A 20,820-nucleotide genomic window follows, 5' to 3' on the forward strand; every position below is an offset into this window, starting at 1 on the left:
CTTCTATTGTCCATCTTGCAGCTAAATGCAGAAGGGTTTCCAAATACCAAAGAAAAAGTTTTTTCAGGTCATAGAAGAAATTATATATTCATAATCTACTCCATTCTAAGCATTCATCTCATCTGGAATAACCAGGATACTTGTGCTAACCTTAAGAGGACCCACTGTAACTTTGTAGATGCTCTGAAAGAAGGTCAGCATAATATTTTTATCCCAGGGTTATTATTCTTTCCAGGTTCTCCCTTTATAAGCAGGAAAATCCTTGTACTTCTGTTTTGCATAATCACATGTCCAGCTCAGTGAGTAAAATTTAATGCCCTTTGATTGATAGGTTAAGACCAGAAGGGATCATTATGACTATCTCATTTGACCTTCTGCATAACCTCAGTCACAGAAATCCTCTCTGTGTCTCCTGCATCTATTATCATAATATTGGGTGATGTACAAATATATATCTTATAAAGGAAGTCAGTGATTAAATCTTGATTTAAAGATTTCAGGTGATGGTGTATTCAGTCCCTACTCTCTTAATATCTTTAATTGCTGCTATTTTTCAAAAATGACCACAACTCATTTTGTTACTCAAAAGACTTTGGTACGTTATCAAAATTTCAAAGTGAAAATCATGAATTACAGCTGGGAATCTCTTGTTTAGAAAACTAGAGATTAGAATAGTAGAAATTAAAATTAGGAATAGTAGAAGTCTCTCCCAACCCAATGGACTGGGTCTGCTGGGGGGCAAATGAGTGCTATTTGAGACCAGTGTAATCTGTTCACTCAACAAGCAAACAAATACACCTCTTATTTAGTGGACATCTGTTTTAGCACAGTTCATCAGAATAGGAAACTGCCTTAGCAGTGCTTTGCCAAGTTCTCTTAATTTGATGAAAAGTACAGCATTAGCTTCCACAGTACACCTGGAGGCAGCAGTACTGTGCCACCTGCCCATGAGGAGCTCATCCTGGTGGGTTTGCAACCTCTGGCATTGATTCACTCTGTGCAGGAGGCTCCCAGTCACCACTGAAATCCAGAGCGGAAGCAGATGCAATAAAGACGTTGCACAAGAGCAGTGTGAATGTGAGTCTTCATTCAATCTTTTGAACCTTTCCACACAGAATAATAGATGCCAATGTTTATCATTACTGAAAGAAGATATGTGCACCTGTCATGTAGCAGGGGGTCCCTCTTTGGAGAGGATGCTCTTAGGCTGTGATCATCTGTTACAATTCCACAGGCAGTAGGAGCAATGTAAGGGAGGTCAGGTGCTCCACTGCCCTGGCTGGGACTTGCTGCAGTGGCTCCCCTGCCAACGTCATGTATGCACCAGCTGAGCCATTTCTCTTCATGCCCTGTTACATGCTACAGGTCTTAGTTTGCTTTCTAATTGTCATTTAAAAGACAGTTTGGAGGAAGAGAAAGTTGTTTGTCATTTTTTGACCTTTAAGGAGAGAGGAATCATGAGAGACTGGGGACAGGTAACCCTCAAACAGGATTTGTCAGCCAGGGGTAATGTTGTGAAACCAGTCTTATGCTAATCATGCAAGAAGACTCTAACATGCAATGGACAAGAGTCAAGGTGGGCTCCTTAAGCTGTTCAGGAATCATCCTAGTCCTTTCCTTGTCTCAGCCATTGAACTGAATGTTAAAATTTTGTAACTAAATTAAAAGTACAGGACAGAGGTGAGAATCTTTTGGGCAAACTCTCATTTTGTATCAAAACTACAGACATCACCATAAAGTCAGTATTTGCTTATATTTGTCATGTTATACCATGGAGGTGTCAAAGGAATCCGTCAATAACTTCAATAATCTAACTTGCAAATTGTGGGAAGAATTCTTCCCAGCCACAAAGCACTTAGTTTTTGTGATCACAATAGTCTGAAAGCTACTAAATTTACCAAGGATGGGATCAGGCACTTAAAAGGAACAATCCCAGACCTCTGAAATGAGTTAAGATTGTAACACAGGGCTTGCAATACACAGAGCAAAAGAAATAATACAAGGTGATACTTTTCTTAATGAACTTAGGCAAGCTTCATTAAGAAAATGATGCAAAAAGTGCACTTTTTATTCCTAATAATACTTCAAAAAAATTTTTGGTTAGAAAAGAAGAGAAGCCACACTACTAGGCATGACTTGGGATCTGACTTGGAACCTGAGTATTATTAAAGTTTGATGCAGAAGGGAGCAGATAACAGAATGGGGTGTGAAAGCCTCAGAGGCAATGCAGTGTATGATTTCTGCCTGGTCTGCTGGGCTCCAGCTTGGGGGGAGATGGGCTCCTTACTGCTCCCAAATTATTTATTATCTCATTACTCAGGTATACCCTCTCCAATCCTACATTCCTGAGACTGATGCCAATGAAGTGTGGATATGTAGAGAGGAGATTAAAATTCTTCCTGGCTCTTGCCTGAGACCTTGGAAACAGCTGAAGGACATGCATGAGTGAAGCTCCTGCTTCTATTCATAACCCAGGTGGGCACATCCAAATAAAAGAGAAAGAGGAAATTTTGTGGTGCTGTAGAGTAGAAGTGTCAGGATAACAAGTGATTTGGATTCCTCTCTCAGCCCCTGTTCCTATTTGAGTCTATCAGAGGATAAAAAGTAATGAGAAAATTAGTCCATATCTTCTTAACTCTTACTCCATATCTTCTTCCTTATTTCCTCCATAAATTTAAGAGAAATCAAAGAGAAAAATGACAACTATTTTAAAAAAGCAGCAGTGAACGCTAGAGCTAAGTCAAAGCACATAAACTTAAACTGTGATCAGAAAGAGGCATAGCAAGAACTACTTGGTTGTGAGGAGCAACAGGGCACACAGTGATTTCAGTGGTTTCAGATTATCTTAAGCATGGTATGAAGAAAGACAGCATTTTAAGAACAACCTAAGTAGAAAGTATTTTGGCATGGTTTTCACTGTTCTCTGTACTCTCAGCTCCCAAAGGGAGGTGGGATCTGACCTCCAGTACATAATACTTAATACTTCAATACTTAATTTCTGTATTTCCTTATGAAATGTCAAATACTCATAGCTATGTCAAATTAAATGAGATTTTTGTGCTGCTATTTTTTTCTGCTCATTGGGTCCTCCTCAGATGATTCCTGTCCTACCATTACATGATCTACCTCAAGAGACTTTGACTTTATCTAAAATTATTCAGTGCAAGCTCAGCTTCAGATCAGAATAAAGGAAAAGTGTGAATTTCAGAATAACTTGGATACCAATCCACTGCTGTGTCTTTATCACAGTTGTATTAGAGGAGAGACAGAAAACGCCTTTGTGGTTACAGGCGTAAGAAAGACATACAATAAGGCTTGGAATTTGGTTCACTACAGAGCAATTAAATACTCCCTAGAAGTTTAAAGGAAATTCTGAAAGAACTACAGAAATCTCTAAGAAACCAGGCATATAAATGTACAAACCAGAATGAGCAATTCTTGCTTTCTTTTTGACAACCGCCCTAAAATCTGTAAATAGGATTGAACATGAGGCCACCAGAGCAGAAGCCTGAAACATTTCCATGTTTCTCTTGTATCTGGAAATTATTGTCTCTGTAACTGGGCATAAAATGGGATGTTTAGAAGGCATTGACAATTACTGTACAGCTGGATGAAAAACTGTGAAGAGAGTAATGGTTTTCATAAGAATTAGGCAGCTGAAAATATTAAAAGTCGAGGATACTGAGAGAGAAGATATAGCTGGGCATTATAAAATGAAATTTAGTCATATATAAGGACTGTATTAGACCACAAATGTGGGTGTGCATAAATACACAGGGACACATGCAAGTTCTGTGGCATCTGTTCTGGAGAGCTGCCTCAGAGACTTTTGGAGTCCATCAAAGGTTACAGTACTCCACACATGACCAAGTACATTACAAATGGAACCTTACTTGTCTACAGAACTTACAAACTAGATGGGTTGTCAAACAATAAATTACTTGTGCTGATGTAGAGATTTAGGCCCTCTGATCATAATTTTGGTCTGAACAGTCTCCTCAGCAGCAGAGCCTTCAGAGCATTGGGATGCCTGATGACCCAAGGTCCCATGAGGGACCTACTCCAGTCATCCCTGGAGTGCCCATTAAATTATTGGATATCTCTATCATTACACTTTGCACTACTGTAACTTAACTGAAAGTTTCTATTCCTGCCTAGAACCTGGCTACAGAAGCACTTACACCTGCTGCCAATAGATGCCATCAAGCTGACACCATCATGCTTTATAAAGGGGTAAAAATGAGGGCTGAAGACACCCCAAAGCATCCCTGTCTCTAGATCTCACAGATGCTCCCATGCTACAGCAATGTAGGGGTAGATGGTGCTGCAGGAAAGCAAGGGTAGAAATTCCCCTGTGTGTTTACTGTCTTCATGTTGCCCAACTTCTTTGCAAACCATCCTAAGAGCTCAGTTTCTGGTTTGCAGATGAAAAAAACGGAAATAGAGGTAGTTCTGTCACATCTGCCAGGGTTGCTGGGAAAAGACAGGGAACATGGAAGAATTAATGCCAAAAAAAACCCCCAACCAAACAAAACAACAACAAACAAACAAATTATACAGCCAAAAAAAAAAATACACCAAAAAAACCACAAACCAAAAAAAAACCCACCAAAAAAAAAAAAAAAAAACCAAACCAAAAAACAAAACAAAAAAAACCAACCAAAAAAAACCCACCAAAAAAACCAAACCAACCAAAAACAAATGTGGAAAGAGAACAGGCACCAAATGCATGAAACAAGAAAACAGAGAATTAAAGGGATTATCACAAAGGGTTTTGAGACTTACATGTGTATAAGAACAGAGAATATGGGCGAAAAAAAAGAAAGTAGAGAAAAAAATAGGAAAAAAAAAGAAACTCAAAAAGGGAATTGGTGAGGGAGCCAAAAGGGGGAGAAGGAATTTTTCGTCATCTTTTCCCTTACTATTCTTTCCAGCAAGTAAAATATGGGCTGCCAACATCAACACCACCAGGCAGGACAAACCATTTTGTGGGACATCACTGAAGTGTGCAAATTTTTTTGGAATGCTTTTCCAGAATCTCATACTAGTGTATTAACCATGAGGGCTGCGAACCTGAGGCAGGATCTACTAAACAAATAAACATAACAGAAACTCCCTGATTCACACCAGCAAGTAGCAATACTCACTACAATTGTAAAAGCTGTGAAACTGAAATGTTAATTTCTTTCACGCCAAAGGTTTCAAAACAAACACACACTTTAGTTAGAAGACTGTGTTTTATAGAACCCAAAACAATTACCCTTACAAAAATAATAAAAGCAAAGCCTTCCCTTGGTAATAAAATGGTCGTGTTTCCTGAATGTCTGATGAGAATGTATTTAGGGAAGCCTGATGTGCAATCACACACCTAATTATTTCTGTTCTCACGTGGTTTGTGTAAGTGCTTTTCCCTAATGTATGCAGGCAGAAGAAAGGGACATTTATATACATGTACATAAATATATATATATACATGTTCTAATTTTGGCAGTACATTCCTTTTGATCAAACACACCATTGCTTAAAGAGAGAAGAGAGGAGCAAAAATAGAGGCAGATATTAAAGAGAAGGCAGCATTCAGCACTAAGATCCAGGGCACAGCCCCTCCCTTCCCACACCTGAATTTTTGGGGGACTCAGTGGTGGCTCCAGGTCCAGCTCCCATCACTGGCTGCACAACAGTATGACACACAGGCAGATACCAAAAAGCAGCTGTGTCCCTCTCAATTAATATTTCTGTCTGGGAACAAGATCTGTTCATTTACACAAGGACCATGGCTCAGTCACAGCCAGCATCCCAAAAGACATAAGCCAGGGAATGCACAGGAAGAGCTACACCATGGCTTGGCACAAAATCTGGTCACGGGACATGAAACTCACTCTCAGTTTAAATAATTAACTAAGACTTCCACTCAATTCTTGGACTACCCAGTTACTTAAATTGGAAATGCCTTTGTTGACGCAGGTGTTTACCCTCATGCATCCACATGACATTTGCAGTCTTGCTTAGACAGGCCAAGAGTGAAATTATGTGATAGAAAACACCCTTATTCCTGGATAAAGGGGACACCCATGCAAAGCTGATGATTTAGGGAACTGATGTTACCACTGCCTGTAACAGGCAGATGCCAAAGCTGCTCAATCCAGGCAAAAAAAGCCCAAAAAGCACTCAACTGCACTGTCAGGCATGCAAATGTCCATGCAACTTTGATATGAGTTGTCAAACCATTGACTCTTCACGGACCAAATCACACAGAAGTGTACTTCACCTCCCTCGGTGGATTTTGGATCAGACCTTGCTGAACACATAAAGCTGGCCATTTACTTTGATGTTTGATAAATTTCCTTCTCTTTGAGGTGTTTATTTTAATAATTTAGCCAAATAGGCACATGTACTGCCAAGTACATGCTTTTCATGCAGCAAGAAAGCACTCCTGGTGTTGAAAAGGAACCCATTTTCTGTGAACCTCATTTATCTACTCTCACACAGAGTACAGCTTTGCTCAGTGCAGTACAAGGGCTGAGACAGTTAACTACAAATCTAACCCAGCTAGAGACACATAGTGCTTTCCAAAAAAAGAAACGCCTTCACTCTCTGCCTTTTCTCAATTTATTCATTTAAAAACAATTAATCTTTTTCTTTCTGATTTTCAGCTGGAGATATAGTCCTAATCTAAAGTTTAAACCTAAACCTCAACTTGGCCACCTGTTTTTAATACTGATGTGAAATCAGTAGTTCCATCAAATCAGGTTTTGAAAACTATACAAGCAAGACCAAGCTATGAGGCAAGAAAGAATGATATTAATATGCAGACACTCTCAGTAAGTAGTTTTCTTTACTTTCACTCAGAAAGGAGAAAGCAATCAGGGGTAAAAATGCTACAGATGTTTGACATCTTCTCAGACATACTTAGGCTGTCTGAACCTGAAATTTCAATGAAAATTAAGAATAGCCTTATTTTTCTACTAGAGGGAGTTCCATATTGAAAATAGACCTCTTTTAAAATAATATTTCTACTGATTTTGTATGAAAGCAATCAGTTCAGTATGTTTCCAACCATATCACTGTTTTCTCAAAAAGGATTAAGTCACAAGGTGTCCAAAAACAAAACTGTGAAAATTAAATTGACCAAATTAAATTTCATTTAACTGTGCAATTGCCAATTCTAGTTCAGTGCTATGCCTAAATACATAAATCAAGCCTCAAAATAGCACTGGAAACTAAGTCAAGATCTCAAGTGTACTGAAGTTCAACTGAAATACATGGCAACTGTGTCATAATTCCAGCTGAATGTTGGTGCACACAAGCTGCTATCTCTGATGGCAGAAAAAAACCCCACCTAATTGTGAAAATTGTTTAGGAAAACTGGAAGTACAAGTATGTATTAACTAAGTACAGAGTGTGAATGAGGGAAGTTCCTTTGGTGCGACACAATCAAACTGAAACAGATCAAATACAACATGCAGAAACAGTATTTTGTTAGTCATTGTCAAGCAAGTGTGGTGCATGTGCTTCAAAAAGACCAGTAAACATTTAATGATTAAGATTCAGGCTTCCCCTTTCTACTCTTAACTTCAGCTAAGTATGCCTGAGTACCTGATCCGGAGAAACATGACCAGTGCAAGGCTGTGAATGCATGTAGATCAGGCCACTTTTTTATGCTCTAGAGTCTGGGTGAGGTTTCAGAGAACCTGTATGACAGGATTAGATTTGAAAAGACTTCATTTTTATAGATGAAAGAAAGTGTAATACACATGCAACCTTTAAAAACTTTAGCTAGTCCTCCCCCATATTACTCTTCATCAGCTCTGTGCACATCAAGCAACTTCTGCAATAATGGCACTATTTCCTAAAATTGTCCTCAAAGGTATCTTAAAGAAAATCAGGCAGTTTGAAGTCATATATATAATATTGAGTCTGAGTGTACTGTTTATGTTAGAGAAGATGTTCCCAAAGGGAAGATCTATTCTCATGAATGTTGGATGCCCTGGTTGCAGAGCCCAGTTGTCAGATCCAGGAGGCTGCTGCAAGTGAAAATTTCCTCCAACACCTGACACAAAGTCTTTATCAAAGGCAGGAAAGGTGACATTGCTCAGTTCACATTCCCCCCTTGGAAACTGCTGTTGCTTATCACTTCATCTGTGAAATGACTGCACTTCAATGTAGCAGATATATGAAACGTGACAGAGTAAATTTGGGCAGGGTGTGCACACAGCCTGTGTGCTGTGCTCCTGTTGCAGTCTCTTGAAAAGAAACATTTTCAGCTCTATCACTGCAGTAATTTGCAGCTTCTCTGGATGATGCCCTGATAAATACCCCATAGAGAAGCTCTGCACTGAATATGAGTGGGCAGGCTCTCTCTGCCTCCACATTCTAGGTCCAGTCAAATAAAAAAGAGTAAGATCAAAATTACTTAATTTTAGGCCCTTAAACCATGGTGAAACACCATATGCAGCAGAACTGATGCAATTCTACTATTCAAGACCTGAGCAGAGACAGGTCTAGGGAGCATGAGACAACCAGAGAGCACCTTCATAAATGTCTTGATCAGCCCTAAAAAGATGCAAAAATGTGGCAGTAAAGGTTTCGTGGTGTCCACTATGTGGTTTCTTGTCTTTACAAAGAAGTGAATGACAGACCCCAATAGAGCCACTGTGGTAGTGAAGGTTCTGTGAAATAACTTTGTGGGTGTTCACGCTGTGGTGAGTGACTTGTTTCTCCTGTTTATTTTGTGAAATAAACTGTGCACTTCCCTGGATGGGGAAGAGTAAGGGAGTCCAGGCCAAATGTGCATTTTCTGCCTGTAAAGATGATTTTAAGGAGATTAATAAATGTGAGTTTTCTTCACAGGTCTGCCTAGCTGTATCATAGAGACCTGCATCTTAGACCAGGGTTATAAAAAGAGTAGCCATCCATTTCCTAAAGATTCTATTCATCTCTCTGCAGAGATTCAGGACACTGACTCTGTCTTACTTATGCCTATTTCCTTAGAAAACCAATGACACTCTGCTAACTGTTTGCAAAAGGATGCACATCACGCTTGAAAGGTACCTACTGCAGGGAATTTACCAATGTGCAACTGTCTCTTGAACTGTTCTTGTCAATTTTGCAAGGAGAATTGCAATTATATTAACAATTTCTCTATAGGGAGGATCTAGAATTTATTTGAAAAGTATTTTCCTTTAAAAAAAAGAGTTACTATTCTTCATTGTTTAAGAAGCAAAGAATGTCACACTTAAATCATGTTTCCATTACATTTTCTGAGACTGTAAGAGTTTAGTAGGATCTAAAGAATATATTTTATTAGACCTTGTATTCAAGTTGTATTGTCATTCCCAATATACCTCTATTACAGTGATGGAAAAATATGTTCTCTATAGCCAAGTGTTGTGTGGTAGATGAAGTGTCTGTTCTATATGTAGAAGTAACTAAGAGCATTAAAAAGTATGGTTGCTGTTACAGTCAGCCTTACTTCAGGTCAGAGCAAGGAAAAATATTCACAGCAAGACCTCAGTTCGTTTTTTTCCTCTCTTGAAGAACATATGTGCTGTAATAAATGACAAATTAAACCTTAATTAACTGAATATTTCCTGCCTCCCACATAAATGGTGCAAACACACTTTGTAACTCACTCCAGGGTGTCTTCTGGGGTGGTGGCAGAGGATTTTCTCACTTTGTTTTCTTTGCCTTGATGGTTGGAAAAGTGAAGTCTCTTTGATGGGCAGTGCTACAGGTCTGGGAATATTCATAATTGATTAACCCCCAGTTTGTGAGAGAGACAATTCAAAACTTACCTTTGCATGAGAGGGGAAAAGGGGAGCATCATCCTTCCCTGAAATGTGCTGGTACCATGTAAGCGATGTAAGTACCGTAGTCACTTTAAAGGATCAGGCCAACTTCCTTACCATTTCAGTTTTAACTCATTATAACAGTGACAAGGCTGCCCAGAATGAGAGATCAAAGGCTCTGTAAAATTAGGTTGTGTGACTGTTTGGCTTAAGGCAGCTGGGTAACTTTAAATAGCTGTTGAGGACTGTGACCATGTCTGAAAAAAATCCTGAACTGAATCAATATCAAGTCCAACCTCTCTTCTGAGAGCAGCCAAACTCCTGCCCCCAGAAACTGACTTTCCATTTTAAAGTGACAAGCAGTACCAGAGGTACTCTGCCCTTCTAGCTTGAAAAAACTGGGGTTTGCAGTATACACCTTTCCAAAAACAGAGGAAAATAAAAGACAATAAACCAATTCCTTACAGAGAAAACTGGTGATATAACATGGTGATCTCATGAGCATCTGTTGACATTTCCTCAAATTTTAGAGGTCATATATTGGTAGAGCAGAAAATTAAAAGATGAAAGACACATGCAATCTGAATTATTTAAAAAATCCAACCAAAAAAAAAAAAAACAAAAAAAACCCCAAAAAATCAAACCCAAAAAAACCCCAAACCAACCAACATCAACAAACAATCAAAACTTAAGGATAAGGAAAAATACATTAAGCATAAGGGAAAAGAAATGTCTTAGGGAAAGGGAGTTTAACAGATCTTTCCATCCTACTTTTCATCTTTCCATCCTACTTTTTCCATCTCCCTATTCTGTCCCAGATAACTTAGCCAATTGGTCAATTAAATCAAACAGGTAGATAGAGGCCTTGGAAGTACAAAGAAAGTACTAATGCCACAAAAATCACTAACTGGGAGGAAGAGCCATTATTTTTGTCCTTAGATGAGAGTTAGTTAGCCAGAAAGTGCTACCTCACTAAGTGCAAACTTTTAAATGCCCTATCACAGGAAAGACATTAACCGAAATTTGCTCCTCTCCAGGAGTTCCAGTCAAACAATTCCCACACACAGCACTGACATATACAAGGACTATTTTTTTTTGCTTTCTGGAAATATGCCGGCATATTATGAAAAGCTTCTCAGTGGGAAATATAAATCTATGCATTCTAAAGATGAATGGATAAGAAGAAAACCATCTGTTCAAGATGCAGGACCTTAGGCACAATTAGATATTTGATCTGAATCACTGAAACTTTGCTTCAGTTTCTGTGGCAGCAAATCAGGTGTGCACGAGTTGGGTTTGCTCAAAGATTAAAGTGAAATGGGCATAAAATATCATTTAATAACCCTGGTAAGGAACATCTGCAGAAATCAAAAAATCATGAATTTATAATGCATTTTTAACCAAGAGATACGTGTTTGCTTTAAACATTTAACTAGAGCAAGTTCCAAGCAAAAACTCTGAGGAAAACAGTATATACCATGAGGATTGATATCATGAAAATAATTATTTCTCTTTTTCTTATCAAAAGTCATAACATTTGCCTAAATACTGTCCTTTGTTTCTGTCATCTGAGCAGCAACTCTCACCTCAGAAGCACTGAAGTACTTAGAGAGACAGGTGAAACAACAACCCACATTTGCAGGGGTAATGAGTCTTTCCTTGGAGAAGAAGAGTGGGTACCACTTCAAAGAAGTCACTGCAGACACGAATGTGATACTGAAGAACTGAGTGTCCCTCGTCTTTCTCTCCTATTATTTTTATTTCCTATTATTTTTATGTTTAGTAAGCATCCATGAGAACTGTTGGTCTGTTAAGATTTCAGCACCAAGAGCAGAATCCATGTGCAGATCCTTAAGAATCATAACCTTAGAAGTTGAACAGGATGTCAATGGGCTTTAGGATTCAAAAGATCATAATGGAAGTTGAGCTCTGCCATACCCCACTAATCACATCCCTACTTAGATGAGTGATTGCCCCCTAAAGCAGCCTACAGACTGCAGGAGACTCCAACCCATCAGCTGGACCCTACACTTCAAAGGCTACCAAGGACAAGTAAATCCATTTCCATCATCATAGAAAATCATAGCTACGGATGAAGAAATGAATACGTCGTCATAAACCTTCTTTGCAAATTGGCACAATATTGTCGCCTATTTGCTGGTTTTGGACGTGGCTTTGCTCTTCTCTCCACAAGCCCAGGATTTACACGAGGAGACCTGATGGTGTGTCATGGAATCAGGGAATAGCAGGGAATTAAGCCACAGACCAAGACCAAGGAGTGTCTGGTACAGTCATGTCCATGGGCCACTTCAGATGTTCAGTATTTCTCAGGTCAGCAGCAAAGTTTCATAAGCAGTAAATTACAGAAATCGTGAGGCTTGAACAACAAGACAATTAAGAAAAATAAATGATAGAGACTGGAAAAGAGCAGGACCTGATTTGGATTACTTGTTTTCATATATACCTGATTTCATTGAAGATGTGCCTGCTCACTGGAGTGGGCTTGGATTAGATGACCTTTAAAGGTCCCTTCCAACCCAAACTCTCCTATGATTCTCTGCTATGTGTATCAGAGGATCTATCTTTGGGTGGGTGGGGGGGGGGGATATTTGCAGAAGGGGTACAAAATGAAGGGGCCCGATTTCCAGCACCTTCTTGTCACCGTGTGCGAATGAACCTGACTGTGTACACTTCAGTCTGTGCTGCAGAGCTGGATACATAAATCTCATTCATATTTTTGGCAAGTAACCTGCACTGTGTTAAAACAATTTGATGGTTTAGCCTGCAATTGAGAAGATTTCTGTGTAAAAACTTATTTTCTGTTCAGCTTTTACACAGTGGCGTTAGTCACAATTTATGCTTTTCTGTCAACAAACAGCCATTAATTTCTTGCAGTTACAGTCAATACCTGATGTCATTCTTCCCTCTTTATATTTGTGCCTTACATTCCCTTTTTCTATTCATGGTTTTTATGCTGCTTGTGCAGCAATTTAGAGAAACATTAAATCAAGCAAAATATTAAAACATAAAATAACAAGAATTTTAAAACAGAAACATGAAAATAAAACTGAGACAGAATTCTTTCATAAACTTTAAGAAAAGGGGAAAAAAAAAGCAGGTACCTGAAAACAATGTCTCTGCAAGTATCATGCATCTACCCAGCTAGCAGGTAGTGGATCAGGTTCTTTCCAATGTGGATATTCACATGGGGGTATCCTCCTTTCAAGGAAATGTGCAGCTGTTTCAGTTTTTCTGAGCCATTTAGTTAGAAGTGTTTTTCTCACAGTGGTCATGCAGAAACCACAAAACATTGGAAGAAAGATTTCCCTGCTCTTCAGATTGATGGTTAGTCCAGCAAGTTCACTAAATAGTGAGAAATCTTTGAAAAGGATTTGCTTAAAGAAAAAATTCAAGATAATTAATATGCAATTTGATTTTTAAAAATCCCCCAAACTTTTCTACTCCCCTTCAAGCCATTTTAAATAACTTCTCCAAACACAAAATCTCATAATGGATATTCAAAACCTTTCAGGTGACATGCTGTGAGGAAAGTGACCTTTTATTAAGTTTTGAAATAATCTTCCTCACTAATGAAATTGGTGATGGGCAAGGAAAAGCTTTGGTGTGGGATATGTACTACAAGGCTATTTTGAGGGAAGCTCAAATGAAGGTAATGTGAACTGAGAGAAAACAGAATGCTTAAAATTACGTGAGGTCGCAAAAACTTCAACACCTGACAAGTTTATGAAAAGGGACTTGAGAAGCTTGGAAGTCTACTAAGAAGGAAAACAATATGTCACGAATTTAAATGGGAAATTAAATCAATCCACTGACAGAGCTTTGGATTTCAATTGAACTGAACATTTTGGGGTTTATAAAGAAAAAGACAGAGGTTTGCATTCAGGACACCACTGAATTCATAGCTACTGTTCAAATTTTAAACACCCTGTCTGTAACTTTTGCATATTAATCTTTGTTACAAAACCACACAGTCTTGACTTACATTCTGTGATGTAACTCATTGCTTGGCTAAGGCGCCCATTAAATAAATATGGAATTGTCACAAATAATAGCCTAGTGTTCTCTGCATTCCTAGTTCTAACAAGCATATTTGACAACAACTTTAAAACTTTAATTGAACAGAGAATAGCTATATAAAGTTGTCCAAATAAATTTTGTTTTGTTTCTAAGCAAAACATTTCTAACTAAAAGTAAAATTAATAAGTGTTTCCAGTTGCCTTAATAATGGAGAGTGTCAGTTCTCTGGAAACTCTTTCTAGGATATAAATCACAATTTAGAAGCTTAAAAGATATTAAAAACTGGTACTTTCTTTCAGAGTAATCTTTATAAAGTTTCTGCTCTTTCAATGGAATCATTTTTATATTTCACTGCTACTGTCAGACAGACACCTCTGCATTGAGGAGCAAAGGGTTCAACATTGCACAGGTTTGCTTTAATAAGTAAAAAATGTAGAAGGACCCACATGGAGTTAGTTGAGATGGCACAAGGTATCCTCAGTCAGCTCAAGCTCTGAAAACATGTTTATTCTTTTTGGTTCTTTGTTTTACCTGCATCTATTCCACTTAAGCATCCTCTCTGTATAAAGAAACTTTCTAAAGTAATACCTGGAGGAACAATGAGATGTATTTTTCTCTGAAATATCTGATATAAGAAAGACTACACCAAGAAATGAGCACTAAAAATACAGAAATTACATGTTTACATAAGTACTGGTTTTAATGCGAACCTCTTCAACACTGAGACTGTTTGAATTTTATTTAATTATTTGTTCATATTTTAATCCTATTTTTATTTGAAAGTCTGAATATAGCTGGGTGAGCTGTAAGATAAGCTGAGCCTGGAAATATATTTGAATGTCAGAATGTTTAATATTCTGCCGAAATTTCCATTATCAACTTGCTTCTTTCCAACCTTGAAACTTCTTGGTTTCTTGACTGCCATCCTTTCCTATGCCATACAGGATTATGCTGGAGGCTGAGGCAGAGAAGAATGAACATGAATTTCCAAGGACCCAGGAAATTACTCAGCAGAGGAGAAGGATGCTTGAAGCGCGCAGGCAGCAAGGAGAAAAGAGCTCTCCAAAGACTGAGATGAGATGAGATGAGATGAGGTGAGATGAGATGAGATGAGATGAGATGAGATGAGATGAGATGAGATGAGATGAGATGAGATGAGATATGAGATGCCATGGAGATCTGGACAGCCAGCCTGCAAGGGGATAGATGTGCTAGGAAGTACAGGGGACAACTGAGAGCGGGAAAAGGTGCTCAGATACTGTAGAACACTGAGAATGATGTGGGAAAGAAGAAAAAAAAGCTTCTCACTGTTCATAAAGAAGACACTTAATGGTCTGGTGATGGTTAGGCAGTGTGACTTCAGCATATCAGGGAACTTGCAGGATTTTCCAAACAATCAATATTTCATACAAAAGTACTGAAAAATGTTGAAATAATTTCCTAAATAAAATGGGGATTCTAACAGTTTTTCCATGATTATTTCATTCAATGAATAAGTAACATTTGCAGAGAACTGGAGGGATAGAGACGTTATAGCATCGTGCTACAAGTCTCACTGCAGTAGGTTCAGACAGTTCCAGACAGTCCCCAGACTTGTGCTGATGATCTCTGACACAGGAGTTAATATGTGAGAGAAATCACTCTGCAGGCACCAAGGTCAGTGCAGAAGGAGAGGAAGGAGGGGCTCCAGGCCCTGGAGCAGAGATTCTACTGCAGTCCCTGGTAAAAGACTGCCCCTGTGCAGCCTGTGGAAGTCCATGCAGGCCATGGAGAAGATGGGTGCCCAAAAGCAGGTTGTGCTGACATGGCGAGCCCATGTTGGAGCAGTCTCCTGGCAGGGATCTACAGACCCATGGAGGTCGCCTCAACTTTGTCTGCTTTTCAGAGTTTGCATTTTGTTCTCACACAGCTTCAAGAAAACAATGTATATTTTTAGAATTTATCTTTTTGTTTACATATTTCTCCTCTGGGAGGAGAAAGGTGACTGATGGTGGTCTTCACCAACGAGGTCAAAGAAGTGGCGACCTATGTAGCCAATCTTGTGCCTTCTGAAAGAATTGTATATAAAATGGAGTCAGAAAATTAAATACAAAATTTTCCTGCTGACCTTCTTGCTTCCTGCCTCATTCTTTCGTATCCCAAAGCGTGACACATGGAGATAGCAGCCCTCATTAGAGCCCACTGGTAGAACTTGTGACCCCATGAGGGACCCACAGGGGAGCACTTTGTGAAAAGCTGTAGTCCATGAGAAGGACTCATGGTGGAGAAGTTTGTGGACAATGATCTCCCATGGGAGGGACCCAATGCTGGACCAGGGGAAGGACTCCTATCCCTGAGGAGAAAAGCAGCAGCAGAAACAACATGTGACGAACTCACAGTAATGCCCATTCCCTGTCTCTCTGCACCACTGGGGGAGGAGGTAAAGAATTGGAAACAAAGTTTAGCCTGGGAAGAAATGAGGAGTAGGGGAAGGTGTTTTAAAATCTGTTTTACTTCTCATTATTACAAATCACAACCAGAGAATGATAAATTCAACTTCTTTAAGTCAAGTCTGTTATGCCCATGACAGAATTTGGTGAGTGACTTCCCCCTATCTATACTGCAAATTATAACTTTTTGTTATATTTTCTTTCCCCTGTCCAGGTGAGAAGGGGAGTAATAGAGTGGCTTTAGTGGGCACCTGTCATTCAGGCAGGGTCAAACTACCACACAGGATGTCATCCTTCAGACTTAATGGAGAAAGGTGCAAATCATCATGCAGCACCTACAGGATGGCCAGGGTCTCAGGCCCAGCCAGCATGGGTTTAGGAGAGGTAGGTCATGTTTGACCAACCTGATCTCCTTTTATGACCAGGTGACCCGCCTGGTGGATGTAGGAAGGGCTGTGGATGTTGTCTGTTTGGACTTTAGCAAGGCTTTTGACACTGTCTCCCACAGTATACTCCTGTAAATGCTGGCAGCCCGGGGCTTGGACAGGAGCACTCTTTGCTGGGTTAGGAACTGGCTGGATGGCCGGGCCCAGAGAGTGGTGGTGAATGGTGCTGTATCCAGCTGGCGGCCTGTCACCAGTGGTGTTCCTCAGGGGTCTGTGTTGGGACCAGCTCTGTTCAATATTTTCATTGATGACATGGATGAGGGTATCTAATCTTTCATTAGTAAATTTGCAGATGACACTAAGCTGGGAGCGTGTGTCGACTGCTTGGAAGACAGCATGGCTCTGCAGAGGGATCTGGAATGGTTGGGTCAATGGGCAGAGTCCAACAAAATGAAGTTTAATGAGTCCAAGTGCCGAGTCCTGCACTTTGGCCACAATAACCCCCTGCAGCGTTATAGGCTGGGGACGGTGTGGCTGCACAGTGCCCAGGAGGAAAGGGACCTGGGGGTTCAGGTGACAGCTGAACATGAGCCAGCAGTGTGGCCTGCTGGCCAAGAGGGCCAATGGCATCCTGGCCTGGACCAGGAATGGTGTGGCCAGCAGGAACAGGGAGGTCATTCTTCCCCTGTACTCAGCACTGGTGTGGCCACACCTTGAGTATTGTGTCCAGTTCTGGTCCCCTCAGTTTAGGAAGGACGATAAGATGCTTGAACGTGTCCAGAGAAGGGCAACAAAGTTGGTGGAGGACTTGGAAAACAAGCATATGAAGAACGACTGAGGGGACTGGGGTTGTTTAGCCTGGAGGAGACTCAGAGGTGACCTTATCACTCTCTACAACTTCCTGAAGGGTAGTTGTAGGCAGCTGGGGGTTGGTCTCTTTCTCCAGGCAGCATCTGACAGAACGAGAGGACACAATCTCAAGCTGCGTCAAGGGAAATATAGGTTGGATATTAGGAAGAAGTTTTTCACAGAAAGAGTGATTAAATACTGGAATAGTCTGCCTGGGGAGGTGGTGAAATCACCATCCCTGGATGTGTTTAAAAGGAAACTGGATGTGGCACTTGATACCATGACCTAGTTGAGGTGTTAGGGCTGGGTTGGACTCGATGATCTTGAAGGTCTCTTCCAACCTACACATTCTGTGATTCTGTGATTCTGTGGTTCTGTGAAATAGCTTTGCTTCAGACCATAAGTCTTTTGGCAGCTGACAGAGAGTATCTGCTCTTGGCCACTGGCTTATATGCATCATGTAAAAACGGGATGGAAACTGAATGTCTTGATTATGCTTATAGACAAATTCAATTAGGCTGTTTACATTTCTTCATGTTGTTCCTCATAGAATTAAAAACAATATTTGAAATTTTGACTTCTTGCTCCCGAATCAGGGAGAAAATAACTGCTGATGCTAGAATTTCTCCAGGGATGAGAAATGCAGTCCTCCCAACTGTTCTTCTCCACAGACCTCTCTAGGTGCTATTTGTTCCCACCAAATACAGTTTTGGTAATATCTCCTGCAACAGAAGAGGTCTGCAGCTGAACGGTGCCAGCACTGCTTGTAGGTGACATTCAGGAAATCGGGAAGAACAATCAGTAGAGTCACTGGAGAGAGCACACAGGGAAAGAGCAGGGCTGCTTCCCTTCAACAGGGCACTCACCTCTTCCACTATGGATTGAGCAGCACAAAGCAGATGATCACAAGGCTGGGAAAGGACAATGAAAGATTCACAAGGGATGAAAGGTAAGGAAATTAATTAGGAATGTAATTTAGAGAAGTCACAAGGTCAGCTGGTGAGACTTCATGCACACAAGAATTAGCAGGAGGAAGTGTAAATATTTCTCTGTCTTACTTTCTCTCTTCTCATCTCTCTTACCTTTGTCCTACCAACAAAGGGGTAGGTTTCAACCAACATCCACAGTAACAGTCCAAATATACTGCACATATTGCAAAAGATGATAAAACAGGAAAAAAATATAAACATATGATGAAAAAAGTCTATTTCTCTGTCCCTACTTAGCCTCTAAAACTGGAACTGGCTAGCACAGCTATAACCCTGTGACCACTGTATGTGAACTTCTTCCAACTAATCCTAACTAGTAGGCTTGGTTCTCAAATTATCTCTTTCAGAAACAGACCAAGACTTTCTAAAAACACTCTGTTAATTTAAAGTATCTTCTCAAGAGAAGGAAGCAATATACCACTTCATTGAACATCCTTTTTTGGGGTTATATTGCATGTGTTAGAAATTTCTCCTGAGCAACAAGGAGATGGCAATAGCCTAACCACTTAAATGTGTGTTTATCAGGTTGGGACCTTAAGCCCTCCCTATAAAATCATTCTACTTTTCAGGAGAAGACTGTGTGCACAGAAATAGATGTCAGAATGGAACTGTGAATTAGCCTATTTCCCAGGGCAGTCCTGGGAGCCTGTTTGTTTTGTACAGACTGTATGGGTGTGTTATCTAATAAATGTCTTCAAGAAGAAAGCGCAAAAGAAGAGGTCAGAGTTAGATGCAGTATTGAAATCATCCTTCTTAGCTCACGATTGCACACAGGCTGATGAAGGGCATCTAACCTTTGCACAAGGTCTGGTTCTGCAGAGATGCAGGAGGCCAGCTTGACAAATGGAGCACACGCAGGTTCAGCTGGAGAAGAAAAGCCATGGTAGGTTTTGTTGTGTGCAACTTCTGTCAAGTTATTTAGGACAGCCAGGATTAAAACTGACACAAGAACATTGGGAGAATACAGAAAAGATGCATCCAACACTATATACATAGGAAATTATACTTCAGCAAACCACTGATTTAAAGTCATTGGCATTAAAGGTTGAATTCTCAAGGGTACTGTATATTAAGGGGGAACTGTGATGCTGATATGAACCACCAGTGCTTTACCTCCCAGGACAGAGGAGATGTTTGGTTGTACATCCCACAGATGTTTGAAAGGGTCAGGACAAACCCCAGCACTCTGCTAGTGGGTAGTTCACTGAAGACTTTGTCCGAAAGGCACTGTTTGAAGTAACCTAATTGTTGCTTCAAGCATATCAGGGCTAAACCACATCAAGAGCTGAAGCCATGGTTTTCTCCTTATTGTCCCTCTACTCTCTCCACAGCCCTGCTGTGGTCAGAGCTGGGAAACCAGGGAAAGATTGGTGTGCTAGAGGAATAGGAAAAATAAGCTGGAGAATTTTGTACACAGACATTAGTACCAACCAAAATCCCATGTGTACATATCTCCAGAATGAACAATTACACCTTGGAAAGTGGTCAGTTGGGGCACGCTCAAAAAGTTAAAAAATAAGGGTGATGCTTTTTTAAAGCAACCACAGCAGTTTCAATAAATACACTGAAGGGCAGCACTGAAGTGATCAGTGCCAGGTCTGGACAGGCAGAAGGAAATGAAAATCACTGGGAGAGGCTCAGGGATTGGATAAAGCCAAATTTCTAGATCAAACCTTTAAGATCCCTCAATTACAGAAAGAAAAGTAGAAATAGAAGAAAAATTTGGTTCAGCTCTATTCTTATGGAGGGTAATATCAGGCATGAAAATTATTGAATGTGTAGGAAGGATCTTTAGTTATATGGAAATTAAAAATGTGATGATAAACTTTTTAGAATGTAGATGGGCAAAGATATGACCCATCATTTTCCATATCTCAATTTCTACAAGAAATTGCTCAGTACTTATTTTGCCTTATCTATTGTATAATAAATGTAAAACCCTAGCAATTGTAAGTACTAAATGGGAGAAAATATACAGTTTAGTTTCATAAGCCTATCACAGCTCTGTGAAAAAGAACAGTTGATGAAAAAAACAAGAACAACAAAAAAAAAAAAAAAAAAAAAAAAAAAAACCAAAAAAAAAAAAAAAAAAAAACAAAAAAACAAAAAAAAAAACCCAAAACCAAAAAACCCAACCCCCAAAAAAATAATAAAAAAAACAAGCTGATGGAAAACACACCAAAGGAGACTAAGACTTAAAATACAATTCTGGTCCAAAAATATATGAATATAAGCCACAGTAGGTCTACTTAAAAAGCAATTTATAAGATTTATAACCAGTGGAGATGTGATGATCTGGGATAGTCTTCCAGTAAAAATAATCACCAGGAGGATTCTATCC

Source organism: Chamaea fasciata, unplaced genomic scaffold (genome assembly GCF_029207755.1).
Source record: "Chamaea fasciata isolate MVZ Bird 193981 ecotype frontalis unplaced genomic scaffold, bChaFas1.0.hap1 SCAF_3, whole genome shotgun sequence".
In the NCBI taxonomy this organism is placed as follows: Eukaryota; Metazoa; Chordata; class Aves; order Passeriformes; family Sylviidae; genus Chamaea; species Chamaea fasciata.